An 8,600-nucleotide genomic window follows, 5' to 3' on the forward strand; every position below is an offset into this window, starting at 1 on the left:
GAGAGGAGACTGGAGTAACTGGAGAGAGGAGACTGCAGTAACTGGAGAGAGGAGACTGGAGTCACAGGAGAGAGGAGACTGGAGTAACTGGAGATAGGAGACTGGAGTAACTGGAGAGTGGAGACTGGAGTAACTGGAGAGAGGAGACTGGAGTAACTGGAGAGAGGAGACTGGAGTAACTGGAGAGTGGAGACTGGAGTAACTGGAGAGAGGAGACTGGAGTAACTGGAGAGTGGAGACTGGAGTAACTGGAGAGAGGAGACTGCAGTAACTGGAGAGAGGAGACTGCAGTAACTGGAGAGAGGAGACTGCAGTAACTGGAGAGAGGAGACTGGAGTAACTGGAGAGAGGAGACTGGAGTAACTGGAGATAGGAGACTGGAGTAACTGGAGAGTGGAGTCTGGAGTAACTGGAGAGAGGAGACTGGAGAAACTGGAGAGAGGAGACTGGAGTAACTGGAGAGTGGAGACTGGAGTAACTGGTGAGAGGAGACTGGAGTAACTGGAGAGAGGAGACTGGAGTAACTGGAGAGTGTAGATTGGAGTAACTGGAGAGAGGAGACTGGAGTCACTGGAGAGTGGAGACTGGAGTAACTGGAGAGAGCGGAGACTGGAGTAACTGGAGAGTGGAGACTGGAGTAACTGGAGAGAGGAGACTGGAGTAACTGGAGAGAGGTGACTGGAGTAACTGGAGAGGGGTGACTGGAGTAACTGGAGAGTGTAGACTGGAGTAACTGGAGAGAGGAGACTGGAGTAACTGGAGAGAGGAGACTGGAGTAACTGGAGAGTGCAGACTGGAGTAACTGGAGAGAGGAAACTGGAGAAACTGGAGAGAGGAGACTGGTGTAACTGGGGAGAGGAGACTGGAGTAACTGGAGAGTGAAAACTGGAGTAACTGGAGAGAGGAGACTGGAGTAACTGGAGAGAGGAGACTGCAGTAATTCGAGAAATTGGAGAGAGGAGACTGGAGTAACTGGAGAGTGCAGACTGGAGTAACTGGAGAGAGCAGACTGGAGTAACTGGAGAGAGGAGACTGGAGTAACTGGAGAGTGGAGACTGGAGTAACTGGTGAGAGGAGACTGGAGTAACTGGAGAGAGGAGACTGGAGTAACTGGAGAGTGTAGACTGGAGTAACTGGAGTGAGGAGACTGGAGTAACTGGAGAGTGGAGACTGGAGTAACTGGAGAGAGCGGAGACAGGACTAACTGGAGAGTGGAGACTGGAGTAACTGGAGAGAGGAGACTGGAGTAACTGGAGAGTGGAGACTGGAGTAACTGGTGAGAGGAGACTGGAGTAACTGGAGAGAGGAGACTGGAGTAACTGGAGAGTGTAGACTGGAGTAACTGGAGAGAGGAGACTGGAGTAACTGGAGAGTGGAGACTGGAGTAACTGGAGAGAGCGGAGACTGGAGTAACTGGAGAGTGGAGACTGGAGTAACTGGAGAGAGGAGACTGGAGTAACTGGAGAGAGGAGACTGGAGTAACTGCAGAGGGGAGACTGGAGTTACTGGAGAGTGTAGACTGGAGTAACTGGAGAGAGGAGACTGGAGTAACTGGAGAGTGGAGACTGGAGTAACTGGAGAGAGGAGAAGGAGTAACTGGAGAGAGGAGACTGGAGTAACTGGAGAGTGTAGACTTGAGCAACTGGAGAGAGGAGACTGGAGTAACTGGAGAGAGGAGAATGCAGTAACTGGAGAGAGGAGACTGCAGTAACTGGAGAGAAGAGACTGGAGTCACTGGAGAGAGGAGACTGGAGTAACTGGAGATAGGAGACTGGAGTAACTGGAGAGTGGAGACTGGAGTAACTGGAGAGAGGAGACTGGAGTAACTGGAGAGAGGAGACTGGAGTAACTGGAGAGTGGAGACTGGAGTAACTGGAGAGAGGAGACTGGAGTAACTGGAGAGTGGAGAATGGAGTAACTGGAGAGAGGAGACTGCAGTAACTGGAGAGAGGAGACTGGAGTAACTGGAGAGTGTAGACTTGAGCAACTGGAGAGAGGAGACTGGAGTAACTGGAGAGAGGAGACTGGAGTAACTGGAGAGTGGAGACTGGAGTAACTGGAGAGAGGAGACTGGAGTAACTGGAGAGAGGAGACTGGAGTAACTGGAGAGTGGAGACTGGAGTAACTGGAGAGAGGAGACTGGAGTAACTGGAGAGTGGAGACTGGAGTAACTGGAGAGAGGAGACTGCAGTAACTGGAGAGAGGAGACTGCAGTAACTGGAGAGAGGAGACTGGAGTAACTGGAGAGAGGAGACTGGAGTAACTGGAGAGAGGAGACTGGAGTAACTGGAGAGTGCAGACTGGAGTAACTGGAGAGAGGAGACTGGAGTAACTGGAGAGAGGAGACTGCAGTAACTGGAGAGTGGAGACTGGAGTAACTGGTGAGAGGAGACTGGAGTAACTGGAGAGAGGAGACTGGAGTAACTGGAGAGTGTAGACTGGAGTAACTGGAGAGAGGAGACTGGAGTAACTGGAGAGTGGAGACTGGAGTAACTGGAGAGAGCGGAGACAGGAGTAACTGGAGAGTGGAGACTGGAGTAACTGGAGAGAGGAGACTGGAGTAACTGGAGAGAGGAGTCCGGAGTAACTGGAGAGGGGAGACTGGAGTAACTGGAGAGTGTAGACTGGAGTAACTGGAGAGAGGAGACTGGAGTAACTGGAGAGAGGAGTCCGGAGTAACTGGAGAGGGGAGACTGGAGTAACTGGAGAGTGTAGACTGGAGTAACTGGAGAGAGGAGACTGGAGTAACTGGAGTGTGGAGACTGGAGTAACTGGGGAAAGGAGAAGGAGTAACTGGAGAGAGGAGACTGGAGTAACTGGAGAGTGTAGACTTGAGCAACTGGAGAGAGGAGACTGGTGTAACTGGAGAGAGGAGACTGGAGTAACTGGAGAGAGGAGACTGCAGGAACTGGAGAGAGGAGACTGCAGTAACTGGAGAGAGGAGACTGGAGTAACTGGAGAGAGGAGACTGGAGTAACTGCAGAGTGCAGGCTGGAGAAACTGGACAGTGGAGACTGGAGTAACTGGAGAGAGGAGACTTGAGCAACTGGAGAGAGGAGACTGGAGTAACTGGAGAGAGGAGACTGCAGTAACTGGAGAGAGGAGACTGGAGTCACTGGAGAGAGGAGACTGGAGTAACTGGAGATAGGAGACTGGAGTAACTGGAGAGTGGAGACTGGAGTAACTGGAGAGAGGAGACTGGAGTAACTGGAGAGAGGAGACTGGAGTAACTGGAGGGTGGAGACTGGAGTAACTGGAGAGAGGAGACTGGAGTAACTGGAGAGTGGAGACTGGAGTAACTGGACAGAGGAGACTGCAGTAACTGTAGAGAGGAGACTGCAGTAACTGGAGAGAGGATACTGCAGTAACTGGAGAGAGGAGACTGGAGTAACTGGAGAGCGGAGACTGGAGTAACTGGAGATAGGAGACTGGAGTAACTGGAGAGTGGAGACTGGAGTAACTGGAGAGAGGAGACTCGAGAAACTGGAGAGAGGAGACTGGAGTAACTGAAGAGTGGAGACTGGAGTAACTGGTGAGAGGAGACTGGAGTAACTGGAGAGAGGAGACTGGAGTAACTGGAGAGTGTAGACTGGAGTAACTGGAGAGAGGAGACTGGAGTAACTGGAGAGTGGAGACTGGAGTAACTGGAGAGAGCGGAGACTGGAGTAACTGGAGAGTGGAGACTGGAGTAACTGGAGAGAGGAGACTGGAGTAACTGGAGAGAGGTGACTGGAGTAACTGGAGAGGGGAGACTGGAGTAACTGGAGAGTGTAGACTGGAGTAACTGGAGAGAGGAGACTGGAATAACTGGAGAGAGGAGACTGGAGTAACTGGAGAGTGCAGACTGGAGTAACTGGAGAGAGGAGACTGGAGTAACTGGAGAGTGAAAACTGGAGTAACTGGAGAGAGGAGACTGGAGTAAATGGAGAGAGGAGACTGCAGTAATTCGAGAAATTGGAGAGAGGAGACTGGAGTAACTGGAGAGTGCAGACTGGAGTAACTGGAGAGAGGAGACTGGAGTAACTGGAGAGAGGAGACTGGAGTAACTGGAGAGTGGAGACTGGAGTAACTGGTGAGAGGAGACTGGAGTAACTGGAGAGAGGAGACTGGAGTAACTGGAGAGTGTAGACTGGAGTAACTGGAGAGAGGAGACTGGAGTAACTGGAGAGTGGAGACTGGAGTAACTGGAGAGAGCGGAGACAGGACTAACTGGAGAGTGGAGACTGGAGTAACTGGAGAGAGGAGACTGGAGTAACTGAAGAGAGGAGACTGGAGTAACTGGAGAGGGGAGACTGGAGTAACTGGAGACTGTAGACTGGAGCAACTGGAGAGAGGAGACTGGAGCAACTGGAGTGTGGAGACTGGAGTAACTGGGGAGAGGAGAAGGAGTAACTGGAGAGAGGAGACTGGAGTAACTGGAGAGTGTAGACTTGAGCAACTGGAGAGAGGAGACTGGAGTAACTGGAGAGAGGAGACTGGAGTAACTGGAGAGAGGAGACTGCAGTAACTGGAGAGAGGAGACTGCAGTAACTGGAGAGAGGAGACTGGAGTGACTGGAGAGAGGAGACTGGAGTAACTGCAGAGTGCAGACTGGAGTAACTGGACAGTGGAGACTGGAGTAACTGGAGAGAGGAGACTTGAGCAACTGGAGAGAGGAGACTGGAGTAACTGGAGAGAGGAGAATGCAGTAACTGGAGAGAGGAGACTGCAGTAACTGGAGAGAGGAGACTGGAGTCACTGGAGAGAGGAGACTGGAGTAACTGGAGATAGGAGACTGGAGTAACTGGAGAGTGAAGACTGGAGTAACTGGAGAGAGGAGACTGGAGTAACTGGAGAGAGGAGACTGCAGTAATTGGAGAAATTGGAGAGCGGAGACTGGAGTAACTGGAGAGTGCAGACTGGAGTAAGTGGAGAGAGGAGACTGGAGTAACTGGAGAGAGGAGAATGGAGTAAGTGGAGACAGGAGACTGCAGTAATTGGAGTAACTGGAGAGTGGAGACTGGAGTAACTGGAGAGAAGAGACTGGAGTAACTGGAGAGAGGAGACTGGAGTAACTGGAGAGTGAAAACTGGAGTAACTGGAGAGAGGAGACTGGAGTAACTGGAGAGAGGAGACTGCAGTAATTCGAGAAATTGGAGAGAGGAGACTGGAGTAACTGGAGAGTGCAGACTGGAGTACGTGGAGAGAGGAGACTGGAGTAACTGGAGAGAGGAGACTGCAGTAATTGGAGAAATTGGAGAGAGGAGACTGGAGTAACTGGAGAGTGCAGACTGGAGTAAGTGGAGAGAGGAGACTGGAGTAACTGGAGAAAGGAGACTGGAGTAACTGGAGAGAGGAGACTGGAGTAACTTGAGAGAGGCGACTGCAGTAATTGGAGTAACTGGAAAGCGGAGACTGGAATAACTGGAGAGAGGAGACTGGAGTAAGTGGAGAGAGGAGACAGGAGTAACTGGAGAGTGCAGACTGGAGTAACTGGAGAGAGGAGACTGGAGTAACTGGAGAGACGAGACTGCAGTAATTGGAGAAATTGGAGAGAGGAGACTGGAGTAACTGGAGAAACTGGAGAGAGGAGACTGGAGTGACTGGAGAGAGGAGACTGGAGTAACTGGAGAAAGGAGACTGGAGTAACTGGAGAGAGGAGACTGGAGTAACTGGAGAGAGGAGACTGCAGTAATTGGAGTAACTGGAGAGCGGAGTCTGGAGTAACTGGAGAGTGTAGACTGGAGTAACTGGAGAGAGGAGACTGGAGTAAGTGGAGAGAGGAGACAGGAGTAACTGGAGAGTGCAGACTGGAGTAACTGGAGAGAGGAGACTGGAGTAACTGGAGAAAGGAGACTGCAGTAATTGGAGAAATTGGAGAAAGGAGACTGGAGTAACTGGAGAAACTGGAGAGAGGAGACTGGAGTAACTGGAGAGAGGAGACTGGAGTAACTGGAGAAAGGAGACTGGAGTAACTGGAGAGAGGAGACTGGAGTAACTGGAGGGAGGAGACTGCAGTAATTGGAGTAACTGGAGAGCGCAGACTGGAGTAACTGGAGAGAGGAGACTCGAGTAACTGGAGGGAGGAGACTGGAGTAACTGGAGAGAGGAGACTGGATAAACTGGAGAGTGGAGACTGGAGTAACTGGAGAGAGGAGACTGGAGTAACTGGAGAGAGGAGACTGCAGTAATTGGAGTAACTGGAGAGTGCAGACTGGAGTAACTGGAGAGAGGAGACTGGTGTAACTGGAGAGAGACTGGAGTAACTGGAGAGAGGAGACTGGAGTAACTGGAGAGTGGAGACTGGAGTAACTGGAGAGAGGAGACTGGAATAAATGGAGTGTGAAGACTGGCGTAACTGGAGAGAGGAGACTGGAGTAACTGGAGAGTGGAGACGGCAGTAACTGGAGAGCGGAGACTGGAGTAACTGGAGAGAGGAGACTTGAGCAACTGGAGATAGGAGACTGGAGTAACTGGAGAGAGGAGACTGGAGTAACTGGAGAGAGAAGACTGGAGTAACTGGAGAGTGCAGACTGGAGTAACTGGAGAGAGGAGACTGGAGTAACTGGAGAGAGGAGACTGGAGTAACTGGAGGGAGGAGACTGGAGTAACTGGACAGTACAGAATGGAGTAACTGGAGAGAGGAGACTGGAGTAACTGGAGAGTAGAGACTGGAGTAACTGGAGAGTGGAGACCGGAGTAACTGGAGAGCGCGGAGACTGGAGTAACTGGAGAGTGGAGACGGGAATAACAGGAGAGAGGAGACTGGAGTAACTGGAGAGAGGAAACTGGAGTAACTGGAGAGGGGAGACTGGAGTAACTGTAGAGTGTAGACTAGAGTAACTGGAGAGAGGAGACTGGAGTAACTGGAGAGAGGAGACTGGAGTAACTGGAGAGAGGAGACTGGAGTAACTGGAGAGTGCAGACTGGAGTAACTGGAGAGAGGAGACTGGCGAAACTGGAGAAACTGGAGAGAGGAGACTGGAGTAACTGGGGAGAGGAGACTGGAGTAAGTGGAGAGAGGAGACAGGAGTAACTGGAGAGTGCAGACTGGAGTAACTGGAGAGAGGAGACTGGAGCACCTGGAGAGAGGAGACTGCAGTAATTGGAGAAATAAGAGAAAGGAGACTGGAGTAACTGGAGAAACTGGAGAGAGGAGACTGGAGTAACTGGAGAGAGGAGACTGGAGTAACTGGAGAAAGGAGACTGGAGTAACTGGAGAGAGGAGACTGGAGTAACTGGAGGGAGGAGACTGCAGTAATTGGAGTAACTGGAGAGCGCAGACTGGAGTAACTGGAGAGAGGAGACTGGAGTAACTGGAGGGAGCAGACTGGAGTAACTGGAGAGAGGAGACTGGATAAACTGGAGAGTGCAGACTGGAGTAACTGGAGAGAGGAGACTGGAGTAACTGGAGAGAGGAGACTGCAGTAATTGGAGTAACTGGAGAGTGCAGAATGGAGTAACTGGAGAGAGGAGACTGGTGTAACTGGAGAGAGACTGGAGTAACTCAAGAGAGGAGACTGGAGTAACTGGAGATAGGAGACTGCAGTAATTGGAGTAACTGGAGAGTGCAGACTGGAGTAACTGGAGAGAGGAGACTGGTGTAACTGGAGAGAGACTGGAGTAACTGGAGAGAGGAGACTGGAGTAACTGGAGAGACGAGACTGGAGTAAATGGAGTGTGAAGACTGGCGTAACTGAAGAGAGGAGACTGGAGTAACTGGAGAGTGCAGACGGCTGTAACTGGAGAGAGGAGACTGGAGTAACTGGAGAGAGGAGACTTGAGCAACAGGAGATAGGAGACTGGAGTAACTGGAGAGAGAAGACTGGGGTAACTGGAGAGAGGAGACTGCAGTAACTGGAGAGAGGAGACTGCAGTAACTGGAGAGAGGAGACTGGAGTAACTGGAGAGAGGAGACTGGAGTAACTGGAGATAGGAGACTGGAGTAACTGGAGAGTGGAGACTGGAGTAACTGGAGAGAGGAGACTGGAGAAACTGGACAGTGGAGACTGGAGTAACTGGAGAGAGGAGACTTGAGCAACTGGAGAGAGGAGACTGGAGTAACTGGAGAGAGGAGACTGCAGTAACTGGAGAGAGGAGACTGGAGTCACTGGAGAGAGGAGACTGGAGTAACTGGAGATAGGAGACTGGAGTAACTGGAGAGTGGAGACTGGAGTAACTGGAGAGAGGAGACTGGAGTAACTGGAGAGAGGAGACTGGAGTAACTGGAGGGTGGAGACTGGAGTAACTGGAGAGAGGAGACTGGAGTAACTGGAGAGTGGAGACTGGAGTAACTGGACAGAGGAGACTGCAGTAACTGTAGAGAGGAGACTGCAGTAACTGGAGAGAGGATACTGCAGTAACTGGAGAGAGGAGACTGGAGTAACTGGAGAGAGGAGACTGGAGTAACTGGAGATAGGAGACTGGAGTAACTGGAGAGTGTAGACTGGAGTAACTGGAGAGAGGAGACTCGAGAAACTGGAGAGAGGAGACTGGAGTAACTGGAGAGTGGAGACTGGAGTAACTGGTGAGAGGAGACTGGAGTAACTGGAGAGAGGAGACTGGAGTAACTGGAGAGTGTAGACTGGAGTAACTGGAGAGAGGAGACTGGAGTAACTGGA

This window comes from Heterodontus francisci, unplaced genomic scaffold, assembly GCF_036365525.1.
Source record: "Heterodontus francisci isolate sHetFra1 unplaced genomic scaffold, sHetFra1.hap1 HAP1_SCAFFOLD_1006, whole genome shotgun sequence".
Classification (NCBI taxonomy): Eukaryota; Metazoa; Chordata; class Chondrichthyes; order Heterodontiformes; family Heterodontidae; genus Heterodontus; species Heterodontus francisci.